The sequence below is a fragment of the Salmo trutta genome, chromosome 29 (assembly GCF_901001165.1).
Source record: "Salmo trutta chromosome 29, fSalTru1.1, whole genome shotgun sequence".
Classification (NCBI taxonomy): Eukaryota; Metazoa; Chordata; class Actinopteri; order Salmoniformes; family Salmonidae; genus Salmo; species Salmo trutta.
In genome coordinates this window covers 46,007,477-46,022,453 of record NC_042985.1, presented here as the reverse complement: position 1 = coordinate 46,022,453, position 14,977 = coordinate 46,007,477, and the positions used below count along the sequence as shown (strand labels likewise).

Below are 14,977 nucleotides of genomic sequence, written 5' to 3'. Positions count from 1 at the left end.
TTTAAAGAAACACAGCTTGTAACAAAAAATACAAAATTAGCAGTAAACAGCAGCCTACCAAGAAAGTCATTAGTCACCATCTTCCTTCTCCTGTGCACTGAAACCACTGAAACCATCTCCTTCGGTGTCGGAGTTGAATAGCCTCAGAATTGCTTCATCCGATATTGGATCGTTTTCATTGTTGCTCTCGTCACTTTCATCCGGAGGCAAATCCCCCGCTAAGCCCTCTTCAACACGCAGCAGTCCAGCCTTTTCGAAACCCATTGATGATAGTGGATTTTTTGACAACACTCCACGCTGTCTGGACCCACTGGCAGACTTGCCAATAAGTTGCTCTTCGCATGCGGCCCGTTTTAGTGAAGGATTTCTCCCCACTTGTCATCCAAGCCTCCCGCTGAACACGGAGCGCCACCTTAAATGCACGATTTACACTGATGTCGAGTGGCTGCAAATACTTTGTTGTACCCCCAGGAATCAGGGTGACAAAATGACTACCATAATCAGAATGATGGGAAGTTTGAGAGCGCTCGATTTAATCTAAACAGTAAACAAAAATAGTTGTTTGACCTTAACCCGTTCGGCAATTTCATTGGTCTAATGAAAGCTTCATGCCGGCCAAAAACTGAGCACGTCACAGAATGTTTATTTTTTTTGAAAAAAAAATTGAAAGCGGGAAAAATCCATATATTAGCCACGTCATTGTTTAAGCCGCGACGTTCAAAGCCTGGGAAAAAAGTTGCGGCTTATAGTCCGGAAATTACGGTACTGGAGCTATCATCATTGCAAATGCAGTTATACTGCATCTACGAGGAAAAGGCCTGGGGAACGTTTGTAAGATCAAGATGAAAATGGATGGAAGAGGGAGAGAAAAATACAAAATATTTCTTTAATTTAGAAAAAAGGCAGGTGAAAAAACTTCCATATGTAAATTAATGATTAATAATACTCCCAATGAAAATCCAAAATAAATCTCTCAGCATGTTGCCCAGTTTTATCAGAATCTGTATACATCAGCCCAGCCAACTTCCAATATGGATCTTTTCTTAGACAATGTAGCAAACATTGCTAAGAAGATAGATAATGATTTCAAGGATTTTTGTGATGATGCGTTATCTGAAATTGAGATAAAAGACTGTATTAAAAGCCTTAAGGACAATAGGTCCCCTGGAAATGATGGTTTATAAGCGAGTTTTATAAAACATTCAATGATAAATTGATTCCTTTCATTCTTGCTATGTTTCAAGAATCAATAGAAAAAGGGGAGTTACCGGCTCCCTTAAAGCAAGGTGTAATTACTTTGATTCCCAAACATAATAAGGATACTCTTTATATAGACAACTGGAGACCCATTAGCCTGCTGAATAATGATGGTAAATTATTTGCCCTTGTGTAACCCTCTCACCAGGCTCGAATATGACTCTCACAATATTAACTTATGTAGTGCCTCAACAGCATGGGATGTTAGGTGAGAAGGACATCTCCAATAAGAATTCCTATTGTAAACTATCTAGGGTTATGACAATAGGGTATTAACTTCAGATGAAATGATTATAGGTTTCTGTTATTGAATCAGGATAAACCATCCCATGCATTAAATTAAATTGAAACAATAGATGACTCCACCAAGGCAACATACATAACGTTCCATATGTGTATAAAAACATTTTCAAACACATGTTCAGACACAACATCAAAATAAAAATAAAATAATAAACCCCAATGAGTCGTGCACAACCCGTGTCCAAATTATTTCAAGTTTGCTTAAATAAACCGTTGGCGTGCGTTGGAGCTAAAAAATAATTACAACACCCAAAAATATCCAGAAGCACCTCACATTGAGGTTACTCAGTACTTGGTAGATATTCCCTCAGCGAAGTACGGCAGTTCCATGCAGGTTTCCTCACAAAGTCCAAGGCAAGCACAACTACCCATGCAGACAGTACTCCTTAGCCGTAACCGATATCCCATGGGAACATGAACTCGTTAAGCTTCCCAAGCAATTATCTCCCGGTGTAACACGATGCTAGGCTAACCTCAAGGCTGGCAAATACCTCCACGACGAGACAGTTGCTTCAGTCTTTACTAAGTTTTAACACAATTATAACAACTCTTTTATAAAATAAAATTGGTATTTACCTTCATGTCTTAGTAGGTATGGGTTTTGTTGTAGTTCTGTCGTCTTCTTTTATAATTTTTCTTCACCAACCGTCCTAAGGTAAAACATCCATCCTTCTATCAACATCTCTTTCCCTCTCTTTTTCCCAGGGCTCCCGTTAACCAGGTCAACTCCCATTGGCCACAACTTAACAAGCGACCTTATTGGTCAAAACTTAAACTTCAAAGTAAAACAAACTATTCACTTATACATTAAATAAATATTTATTCAAAAAGCATAATGCATTAACAACATTACAGTTTAGGAGCAATTCAATCATCTTTTAAATATATAACCAATTAATTATAACAAATCAACTCAATACTTGGTTCAAACAAGGGTATTACAATTGACTCTAATGACCTCATCCTTGATGATAGTTTTCTTATGTTTGTTGATTTTTATAAAGCTTTTGACACTGTAGAACATGAGTTTATGTTCAAAGCAATATGTTTTTGGAGGTTTGGTGACTATTTTTTGAAAGCAGTCCAAACTTTATATAGTGGTTATACTAGCTCTGTAAAATTAGCTCGCGGGACATCCCAAAGATCTGATATTTGCTGTGGCATTAGGCAGGGCTGCCCAATTAGTCCATTTGTATTTTTATTGGTTACTCAAATTATGGCCTTTCATAACAAGAAAGGGAATTTAAGGTGTTTCAGCACTTGGCAAGGAATTCCCACGGGGGGCCAGCACAGAAAAAAAAAATGTATGATATGTATGAAATGTATGCATTCACTACTGTAAGTCGCTCTGGATAAGAGCGTCTGCTAAATGACTAAAATTTAAAAATGTAAATGTAAACTACGTCAACTGGCTGATGATACCACCATATTTTTAAGAGACAGGAATGAGGTTTCTAAAGCAGTTTCCTGTATTGAAGACTTTTCCCTAGTTTCGGGTTTGAAAATGAATATCAATAAGTCAGTCTTATTTCCACTCAAGGATTGTGTTTTACAGGAAGTATATGGTATCCCAATTCAAGATAAGATCAATTACTGGAAAAAATATAATAATTGGGCAGCCTGTCTAAACGCATCCCTTGTCTCTCTGTCTCTGACCCAAACCTCAGTCCTTGCATCGATTACAGAGGGCTGAAAAGGATTACGATCAAGAATCGTTACCCCCTACCCGATGTCCGCCGCCTTGGAGTTGGCCCTAGGAGCCCAATTCTTCACCAAACTGGACCTCCGCAACGCTTAAAATCTGGTGAGAATCAGGGAGGGAGATGAGTGGAAAACTGCCTTTAACACCCCTAGTGGTCACTGAGTATTTAGTCATGACCTTCGGAATATCGAACTCACCGGCATTCTTTCAAGCATTGATCAATGACACTCTTAGGGATATGTTGAATGGGTTCGTCTTTGTTTACCTCGACGACATCCTGATCTTCTCCAAAAACCCTTCCGGAACACATTCGGCCCTGTCCCACCTCACTCAAGCAGGTTTTTGCTGGAATCTCGAGGCTGACAGGGCATTCATAGAGCTCAAGGGACGTTTCAACTCCGGACCCATCCTCGTTCATCCTGATCCTACTCGTCCTTTTGTGGTAGAGGTGGACGCCTCGGACACCGGAGCTGGTGCGGTCCTTTCACAGCGGAACGAGGAGGACAAGAAACTGCACCCATGCGCAGTTTTTTTTATTAATTTAAAACTAAAAATGGCATATCAGTTTGGATACTAGGCTGCAACAACATAGCAGCACATAAAACAATGTTAGGGGTTTGACAGTAGAGTCATGGACAAACGCCAGTCAATCAATTAATAGGAACAACTAGAAAACTGGACAGTATTGAGAGCAGACTCTGAACCACAAGAAAAACGGATCATACTGTAGTCTGTATCTAGTTTTTACTACATGAATTCTCAAGCAACTCAATGTTATTGTTGATGCCCATCTCAAAGCTGCAGTCTATGTGTCCGATGAGAGAGCCGGACAGGTCAAAGTGTCTCTCTGAGTGATGGCACTCTTCATGTAGGTCCCTGACAGAGCTTTGGTGAAGGAGGCGAACGACAGGGCCATGATGAACTGCTGACAAACACAGGAGAGAGAACATTAGTGTGTGTTTGTCCGTGTGTATGTGTATGCGTGGATGTGTGTGCAGACAGAGTGCATGTGTAGCTGAGGTGGCCTGCAATAGTAAAAAGAAAGGACAAGTTTACGTCTGCAAAGTTCTGGTGCTTTTTTTATTCTGAAGAATGTTTTTTTTCTCTTGTTCAATTGTCTATTTTCTTGTTAGTACTTTGAAAATATTCACATCAAACAAGTGCACACTTTAAAATACACAACATAAATGCACTTTACCTAAAGCACAACTCAAAAATGTTCCACAAATAACCCTGTCTTAGTGTATGGTTTCACATGAAAACCACAATGTATTTCACATTCATATAATAGAAACACCTATATATGAAAACATAAATAACTGAATGTTTTTCTATATACCGCTACCTCTATAGAAAACTGACAACAATACATTCAGCTTTAAGATAGTGGCACCTCCAGAAAATCGTCTCTCTCTCACTGTATTCACTAAAAGTCCACCAGACTGAGTGTGCTCGGCCAGTTTACCAGCTAGTGAGCACAATTTTACACAAAAAAAAACAATAACATGTAAAACCAACTCAGAAATCCCTAACAAATGGATTCTTTATAAAAAATCTCCTAGACAAAATCCAGTACAAGTAAGCTACTCAGTAAACATAGTCTCTGTGACTCGTAAATCGTTTTTTACCTCAGCTAGCATCAAGCTAACATATACTCTCACTCAATGTAAATCACGTTCTTCTCTCACTCAGTTCGACACAAAGCCAAAACAAGACCTTTCCTAACGTGATAATACCTTGACAGAGTTGTTAAATAGCATGTTATTACATATTGTGTATATATTTGAACGTTTGGAAGTTCTGTTACATACCTGTCATAGTAAAAAGAACAGACCCAGTTTAGCTCAGTAAAGTTCTGATCCTTATTCTGCAGAATGGTGAGCGCTTGGCCAGAACTTGCTGTTTCTCCTGCTACAACAGTGCAACAGCGCCATGTAATGGCCTGATGGACTGCTAACGCTAAAGTATGTAGAAAATGCTATTTAGATTAATTAAGACAAATACATAAACAAATTGGGGGGGAAATGAATAATAAAGGAGTGTCCGTTTTTAGTGACTTTGTTTTCAACCCATTACACAAGCACAATCGTACATGTGCATTTTAAAGCATTATTAAGAACCTTGAGTGTGGAACTGCAGGGCGTTTGGTGGCCTGCTTGTCAGAGACACACAGTTCCTGTTGGCTGGTCAGCTTCGCTCTGTCCTCTGCTGAATCACCCATCCTATCCAGTCAGATACGCAAAAACCACATCAATTTCACATGTGAACACGGGAAGTGTTCCAAAAACATGTTTTCATGTAATCTTATGTGAAGATAATGTGATAACATGTAAAGCAACATGTGATTACATTAAACTACACATGTGAAAATGTGATTTTCGCATGGTTTTCACATGATTTCACATAAAATGTCAGTTGAAATTATGTGGTTTTTCTGTAAGGGCAGGAATATAATATGCATTTTGATTTTATGTTTGATGTTACATGATCTTGAAAATGCAATGTTCTTTGAGGTTCTTCCATGTTCCTTTCCATGTATTTTCCATTTTACTTTCCCTCAGTCCTTTTCAATTTCCTCGGCAAAACAAGCTGTCTCCGTCAAGACTTATTCAGAGCCACCATGAATTGAAAGCAGCTTCTGACGGATTTCAAACCATTCAACAAATAGTTTTATAATGAAGAGTAGACCCTACTAAACACCCTTGATTCTTTACACACACATTGAAAGCCAAAAATCTCACATTTGGACTCATCAGACCAAAGGACAGATTTCCACCAGTCTAAGGTCCATTGCTCGTGTTTTTTGGCCCAAGCAAGTCTCTTCTTATTATTGGTGTCCGTCCATAAGTAGTGGTTTCAATGGAGCAATTCGACCATGAAGAACTTCATGGCTACTTCGAAGAATCTCAAATATAAAATATATTTGGATTTGTTTAACACTTTTTTGCTTATTACATGATTCCAATTGTGCTATTTCATAGTTTTGATGTCTTCACTATTATTCTAAAATGTATAAAATTGTAAAAATAAAGAAAAACCTTTAAATGAGTAGGTGTGTCCAGACGTTTGACTGGTACTGTATATATTGTGATATTGCAAATATGGTACAATCCAGGGGTGCAAAGCTCTTGGAGACTTACCCAGAAAGACTCACAGCCAAAGGTGATTCTAACATGTATTGTGAATACTTATGTAAATTAGATATTTATGTATTTCATTTTCAATACATTTGAAAAAAATTCCAGAAACGTGTTTTCACCTTGTCATTATGGGGTATTGTCTGTAGCTGGGTGAGATGATAAAAAAACTATAATTTAATCCATTTGGAATTCAGGCTGTAAGAAAACAAAATGAGGAATAAGTTAAGGGGTATGAACACTTTCTGAAGGCACTGTATATCTGCAAGAAAGTGATAATTGAGCGACTCTTTGAAAGGGGGTCATATAAACATTGCCTTATTTAAAAAAAAAAAATGCTATCATGCTATAATCGGCATAGTTTCTCAGACCAAATCTTCATTCTGAAAAAAAATAAAGTAAAATACACGCTAGTAAAATACACGCTACAGGGAATGCAAAAAAAAAGGCTTCTGCAAAGCACATATACATTGTCCAATCAACATCCACACATTGATTTCATTCTTCGGGTCTTTATTCAAACACAAACACACTTGGAATAACATGCTCTTTCAGTGTCTTGTTGCAGGTTGTGCAATGTTCAAAAGCGTGTGAGAGATTAGCATGAATGTGTGTGTATGTCTGAGGGGTCAAGTTTGAACGGTCGTACATATGCAAATAGCCGAGATTGTATATATTTATATGTATAATTGAAACTGACTTATCAAACTACACTGTACAGCTTTAGTGTGTCTGTGCATCATAGGTACAACTGTAAGCAATTCAGTTCTCAGATGTCTGTTCAATGTGAGAAACAAAATGAAAAACACCTGTTAGACCATTACAATGCGGACTGTCATGCATTTTTACTATTACCAACAAGACAACGAAGTGATACGTGCCATGGAGACTTATAACGGATACTTTCCCAACACCAAAAGTTCCCACGCTGAGCGATATTGTTTACTACACTATTATGCATACAATCCAAGTCATACGTTTATTGTCATTCATACTCTTATTTGTAACTGAATATCTTTGCAAAAGTGTTCATTGTGTTAATTCAGAGCTCGGAAATATTGGAACAATGTGCTTAAGGGGACTGACACTCAAGGCGCACAACAGGATAACACAACAACCACATTTTCAATTGACAATCATTGCTTTAAATGGATGTGGTCAATAGATTTGTATAGGCATATATAAACAATGTATTTAACTTGTAAACCAAGGTTGGATTAGTAGGTCTAAGCAACATGCACCTGGATAATCACGTCATGAATCGGGACGGGCTCCTACGTTCCCATATACACATTATGATATAATAAAGAGCTTAATCTTTCACGAAATAAAGACATAGAAGCACACCCAATTATACAGGTTCTACATATTCCATTTCTCCATGGCAATAGAATGTAAACATTCTATTTGCGCCAAACATCGCCTAAAACTCAATTCTAAGTGCAGCATCTTGGACGACAACACAGTCATTCATCGTTCGCGACTTTAAGTCATTCCTGTTATCTCTAGAGCATCCCGTATATCTATAGCGCTGCATTTCTTCCCCATCTTACCATGGATAGGGTTTGGTGCATTCCAGAGTTCACTTATGGTCCCACAAAGGTAATCTTAGGACAAATACATTTTAGCATAGTGTAAATGCCTGTGCATAATGTGCATAACAAAGCAAAATTATTTTCATTATCTTCAAAGGAATTCTGTAGAAGCAGCCTTTATTTTCAGACTCTGCAGGCCTGCTGGGAGGAAACATATTACAATAGACAGGTAAGATTCATCCCATAAAAACATACACAACAGAAAGAGAGTTGTATTTCAAGACAGTTTAGAGAAGTTGGTCATAAGAGTTCTTAATATCACTTGCAAATTGTCAGGCATGACTAGTTGGGAAATGTTTCGAGAGGCCCTTCTGAAAGCACATGATATGGTATTTTGTGGCATGGTCTCACACCTTACCTCATCTTGCAGAAGAAGCTCATGGTCCATTATCTGCTGCTCCAGAGTCAAGGCCAGGTCCCGCCCCATGTCACCACGGAGCACATGAGCAACTGGCTGGTGTCTCAGGGCAAAAAATCCCTTAGGGAGAGGTGAGCACCATGTCAGCACTCACCTTCACTGCCATTCCCTGCCACCAGCAGCACTCCAGGTTTGGGTAAAATAAACAACAGAAAAATCACAAGCCAGGAAAGTTGAATTGCTCTGTGTTTTATTTGAAGGGTGTGGAAGGAAACCCTGGAGGAGGGAAACGACCTCGCTCGGCTGGTAAGAGAATGAGAGTTAGAGACATACTACAAGTTAGTGAGCTCTTTACTAGCCTTTCAACAACGAGTTAGCACAGCAGGATAGATCTGTTGTGAAATTACACTAATGGGACTTCCTGTTTCATACTGCAGGCCTGGGAAGTAAACACTTGCCTAAAAATAATGGACATAGAGCACGAGGCTTTCTGCAAGCTCCTCTACTCCATCCACTCCACCTCGCCAGCTGACATGTGAGTTCCATGTACTGCCCTGCATGTGACTTGATCCATTTATCTACACATCTGGAACTACGCAGAAACAGACTAAGAGTGTTCTCTGTGAGCACATTGCACATTGTTTAGCTTTGTCTTCTCCTTTTTGTTGATTTCAGCGATTCTAAAGTCCACAGCATCGTGGAGAGAGCTGTGAGGAGCATTCTGGGCGAGCAGTCCAATGAGCCCCGTAGCAACCTGCTCAGCCCATCTCAGGTGGTGGTGGAGGTGGTGCCCAGGCTCTTCCTGGCCCTGTGGCTTCAGCCAGAGGAAGGCCATTCAGAGCACCCAATCCTAATAAGCGGGATGGCCGTGGGCATGGCGGCGGCCGTAGTAGAGAAGCTCTCCTGCATGTTAAAGGGCCCTTCACATCACATCCCTTTCTCCCGGGCTGCTGCTTTTGACTCTGTGCGGTCGATCCTCGGGAGAATCAGTCAGTCCTTCTCCACGGATGACCTGCAGAGCCCTTTTTATATGAGCTCTGTCTGTGCCTTTGTGGCGGACGAGGTGCTTAGCTGCTTCCAGCCCCCTGCAGCCACCCTACCAGTCCACCCTGTCCTCGCGGTGGCCGTCTCCACCACACGACCAGCTGACATCCAAGCAGGTGAGTAGCAATGATAGAGAGCACTCTGTTCTGATGACATCTTGGTGCCTTGTAGTAGTAGAGCTCATCAGGATTGTTATTGTCACCCACAACACAGACCTGGCATCTTCCCACCTGGAGGTTGTGAACATCACCCTTAACCCAGAGGCAGACCCGGGTTCGTCCCACCTGGAGGTTGTGGACATCACTGTTAACCTGTTTGGGATAGGGGGCAGTATTGAGAATTTTGGAAAAAATATGTGCCCATTTTTAACTGCCTCCTACACCAACTCAGAAGCTAGAATATGCATATTATTGTTCAGGTTTGGATAGAAAACACTGAATTTTCTAAAACTGTTTGAATGGTGTCTGTGAGTATAACAGAACTCCTATGGCAGGCAAAAACCTGACAAGGTTTCAAGCAGGAAGTACCCTGTCTGACAAGGAGTCGTGCGTCTTGCATCTGTTTATTGAAAAGTAAGGATCTTAGCTGTAACGTGACAATTCCCAGGGCTCCGATAGGCTCTCAGAACCCGGGAAATAACTGAAGGTTCACGAGGCAGCCTCAGGCTGAAACACATTATCGGCTTTGGTAAGTGGCGGCTCAGAGGACCTTTGAATGAGACGCGTGCACGATTCGCTCCTGAGGAGAAATTTAATTCGGCTGTTTAGGCTCAATGCATATTCCCGGTTGGAATATTATCACTTTTCTACGAGATAAATGGCATAAAAATTGGTTTTAAACAGCGGTTGACATGCTTCGAAGTACGGTAATGGAATATTTAGAATTTTTTTGTCACGCCAATGCGCCATGCGCAAGACCGTGATGAAGCATTCTGATAGTGTCTAGAACTCACGAACAACACGTCGCTGTTTGGATATAACGATGGATTATTTGGGACCAAACCAACATTTGTTATTGAAGTAGAAGTCCTGGCAGTGTATTCTGACGAAGAACAAGCAAGGTAAGAACATTTTTCTTATAGGAAATGTGATTTTGGTGGAGGCTGACCTGGGTGGGTGTCTAAATAGCTAGCCCTGTGATGCCGGGCTATGTACTTAGATTATTGCAAAATGTGCTTCATCCGAAAAGCTATTTTAAAATCGGACATACGAGTGCATAGAGGAGTAATGTATCTATAATTCTTAAAATAATTGTTATGCTTTTTGTGAACGTTTATCGTGAGTAATTTAGCAAACTGTTAGTAAATTCCCCGGAAGTTTGCGGGGGTTATGCTTTTTCTGAACGTCACATGCTAATGTAAAAAGCTGTTTTTTTATATAAATATGAACTTGATTGAACAGACATGCATGTATTGTATAACACAATGTCCTAGGTGTGTCATCTGATGAAGATCATCAAAGGTTAGTGCTGCATTTAGCTGTGGTTTGGGTTTATGTGACATGATATGCTAGCTTGAAAAATGGGTGTCTGATTATTTCTGGCTGGGCACTCTGCTGACATAATCTAATGTTTTGCTTTCGTTGTAAAGCCTTTTTGAAATCGGACAGTGGGGTTAGATTAACGAGATTCTTGTCTTTAAATAGCTGTAAAATAGTCATATGTTTGAGAAATTGAAGTAATAGTATTTCTAACGATTCAAAAATCGCGCCACTGGATTTCAGTGGCTGTTACGTAGGTTGGACGAGTTCGTCCCACATGCGCCAGAGAGGTTAACACAGAGGCAGACCCGGGTTCTTCCCAACTAGATATTGTGGACATCACCACTAACACAGAGGCAGAGCCCATCTCTTCCCTCTTGGAGGTTGTGGAAGTCACACCTGAAGAAAGGACTCTCACAATGGCCATCTTCGCCACTCTGCCAACTGACATCCAAGCAGGTGAGTAACACTTAGAGAGCACTCTGACAGGTGCCGTTTGTCATGACATCTTAGTAGAACCTTTCAACTAGCCAGTGTTTAGAAGCTACGGTTTGCATTTGTTTACATTCTGTTCCTCTTTTTTCCCTTTCCAGAGGATGTTGCTGTGGTCATCCCAGATGTCACCAAGGACGTGACACTGGATGTTCAATGCAGAGCAAGGAAAGAGGCAGTCAGGCAATTTTTTTGCAGGCTTTGGAGGGCAGTGTGCTGCTGCGCCTGCCAGAAGGAAGAGGAGGAACAATATTAATTATTCATCAGACCTTCAGAAATGGGATTGAACCATAACCCATTAAATTATTCGCATTAAATTTGGATTCAATTCTGCTGTTCTTCTGTTTACTACTTAATTTCAGAACTTTTCTCTAAACTTTCACTTTGCAAGTGTGGAGTAGGTTGTGTAAATAAGTGGGAAACATCCACATTTTAATGCTTTTAATAATTTACTTAGTACATTTAAAAAATATTATTTGACAACAAAAAAAACGAAGGGAAAGGAAAATGGCAGACGGAAGGGAGGGTGGTGTGGCAGGTGCCGCTTTTTATATGAATGCTGTTATTTTATCTAAAACATCAGGTGTACGCTGACCCCAGCTAAGTAACTCATGCAAAGATTTAAAGCGCAATGATGTGTTTTATCTCCAGTACATTGCCATGATTGTCAGTTATGTAGCTGCTCTACTGATAATCTCAGTGCGTCCTTGCTGGGATGACGCAATCAATCTACTGCCGGAGAATATCAACACCAAACACATTGGTTCACCGTTCCACGGGAGCGGACAGTACACAGCATACCATAATGTTCTGAATAATGGCCAAGTCTACCTCACTCCCTATTCCACTGACCTGCTTAGGCGGAACAAACACAAGTCCAAAATGTATCGGAAACTGTTCAACTACCTGTTCACTACCCTCCTGCTCTCCGGGGATGTGCAAGTCAATCCTGGGCCTAACATCACCGAGCCAGCGATACTCACTGCAGTGGATGGCCTCGTCCACTGATCGTCGCTGCTGCGGAAGTGGGAGAGTGCTATGGTTTCTCACGACTCTTCAAACATACACAAGTCGCCATATGCGATCCCTGACTTTGCTTCTGGTACGCAAGCTGTTTTAATTAGTTCCCCGCATCCAGTGCAAGCGGGAGGGATTGTTAATTGCGCTACCGAACTGCCCCTATTCCAAACGAAACACAACGGCCTAAACCCAGCCGTCAGAAAACACAGAAAATCTAACTTTTTTCAATGTGTCAATCACACTATCTGAGCAGCTAACCGATCGCTGCAGCTGTACATAGTCCATCTGTAAATAGTCCACCCAATCTACCTACCTCTTCCCCATATTGTTTTTATTTACTTTGCTGCTCTTTTGCACACCAGTATCACTACTTACACACCATCATCTGCTTATCATCATCTGCTCATCTATCACTCCAGTGTTAATCTGCTAAACTGTGATTACTTTGCTTCTATGGCCTATTTATTGCCATACCTCCTCATGCCATTTGCACACACTGTATATAGACTTTCTTTTTTTCTATTGTGTTATTGACTGTTCGCTTGTTTATTCCATGTAACTCTGTGTTGTCGTGTCTGTCGCACTGCTTTGCTTTATCTTGGCCAGGTCGCAGTTGTAAATGAGAACTTGTTCTGAACTAGTTTACCTGGTTAAATAAAGGTGAAATAATAAAAACTAAAAAACTCTCAAGTCATCTGGGACCCACGAGCTAAGCCCAAGGGACTACTAGGGGGGCACTTGAACATTCGTAGTGTCATTCCAATAAGTGATCAAATTCAACATCTTCTCACAGATTCCAACCTTGACTTCTCTGCCTTTCAGATACATGGCTCCATAAAAACTCTCCATATGCTGCTTTGATTGTGCCTGGCTACAATGTTTTCAGGAGAGTCAGGGTTGAAGGAAGAGGAGGGGGTCTGATGATTTACATTAAAGAACATATCCGATGTAAACAAATTGAGTGGTCATGTGATAATGAACTAGAATGTATTGGCCTGAACGTTACACTGTCTCCCCAAATGTCTTTTACCCTTATTGGAATGTATAGACCACCTTCCACCAAAAGTGTGTTTTTTGATCAGTTTAATAACATGCTTAGGGAATGTGATTTTGGGAACGAGGTCATCTTAATGGGAGATTTTAATATTAATTATGAAGACAAGTCTTGTAGGAAAACCCTCAAATGGATCACTAATACCTTTGACCTTACACAACTAGTTAAAGGGCCAACCAGGGTGACATGTTGCTCTAAAACACAGATTGATTTGGTGTTCAGTAATAAACCAGAGAGAGTGACTAAATCATTCAATATGGTTACTGGGCTGTCTGATCATAATCTGACACTTATAGCCAGAAAGCTTTCTAAGAGCAGGTTTACCCTCTCTACTGTTAGAAAGACGGACAACTAAGAATTCCTAAGAGTGAATTAAACTATTTTGAAATCACAATTAAGGGAATTAACTGGAATGATCTCTTGTCCTATACAGATGTGGAAGCTGATAGTCAGGTTTTTCTATCCACAATCCAGACTACAATAAATGGTTTCCTAAAGAAAATCAAATCCAAACCTGGCCAAAAGAGCACTCTAGCTTGGCTAAATGGAGAGATCTAGAAATTGATGAAAGAACGAGATGCTTTAAAAACAGCCCTAAAATCCAAATTAGAGCATGACAGACGTAGGTTTACCAAGTTCAGAAATAAGGTGATGAAAGAAATCAGACAGGCCAAGGCAAACTTTTTTATAAACATCATTTGTGAAGCAAAGGGAAATTCTAAATTGATCTGGGAAAATCTAAAAAAGTTAACAGGGAAAGACCATAGTAACACTGCAAAAAGACTAGAAATCCTGGGGAATAACAATCTAACACAGGATGCAGTCAAAATAGCCTACTTTATTGACTCTGTCAGGGTACTGACACAGAACCCCTCCACTGGTTTCTTGGGCTCAGTGCTAGTAAATGACGCTCAACCTGTCTTCATCATAAGGGAGGTTTCTGAGTCAAAGGTGAACAAGGTGATTAGCTCACTAAAGAACTCTAAAGCCAAGATGTGTTTGGGCTGGACTCTACCTTTCTTAAAAAACTACAAAGAGTCACTCATTGGCCCCATTACTAAGGTCACCAACACATCTATTGGTCTGGGGGTGTTTCCAAGGGTATGGAAGTCGGCCAAAATAACGGCCATCTTTAAATCGGGCAAACCTGCTGACGTGAGTAACTACAGGCTCATTAGTATACTACCTGTGGTGTCGAAGGTTGTTGAAAAGTGTGTAGCAGAACAACTGATTGACCACCTCAACAACAGCATCTTCACATTACACTCCGCAGTTTGGCTTCAGAGCGAAACACTCCACAGAAACGGCCGACTGCTTTCTTCTGGAAAATGTGAAGTCCGAGATGGACAAAGGGGGCGTTGTTGGGGCTGTGTTTCTGGACCTAAGGAAGGCTTTTGATATTGTTAACCATGAGATTCTCGTCACAAAATTGTCAAAGTTCAACTTTTCCCCCCCCGATGCCTTGAGATGGATGAAATTATACCTTGAAGGCAGAACTCAGTGTGTCAGAGTGAGCAGTGAGCTGTCGCCCACTCTT

General features: G+C 40.5%; 2 long non-coding RNA genes across 2 annotated transcripts; both read right to left on the bottom strand.

Annotated features, from left to right (window-relative positions):
- Positions 1–3,204: 3,204 nt before the first annotated feature.
- Positions 3,205–3,789, bottom strand: LOC115167706 (uncharacterized). The gene is made up of 2 exons (XR_003870536.1): positions 3,460–3,789; positions 3,205–3,361 (listed from the first exon to the last, which is right to left on the bottom strand). It is a non-coding gene; the product is annotated as an uncharacterized LOC115167706 (long non-coding RNA).
- Positions 3,790–6,895: 3,106 nt separating this feature from the next.
- On the bottom strand, positions 6,896–9,705 carry LOC115167707 (uncharacterized). Its single transcript, XR_003870537.1, has 2 exons — positions 8,353–9,705; positions 6,896–8,132 (listed from the first exon to the last, which is right to left on the bottom strand). It is a non-coding gene; the product is annotated as an uncharacterized LOC115167707 (long non-coding RNA).
- Between the last annotated feature and the right edge of the window lie 5,272 nt (positions 9,706–14,977).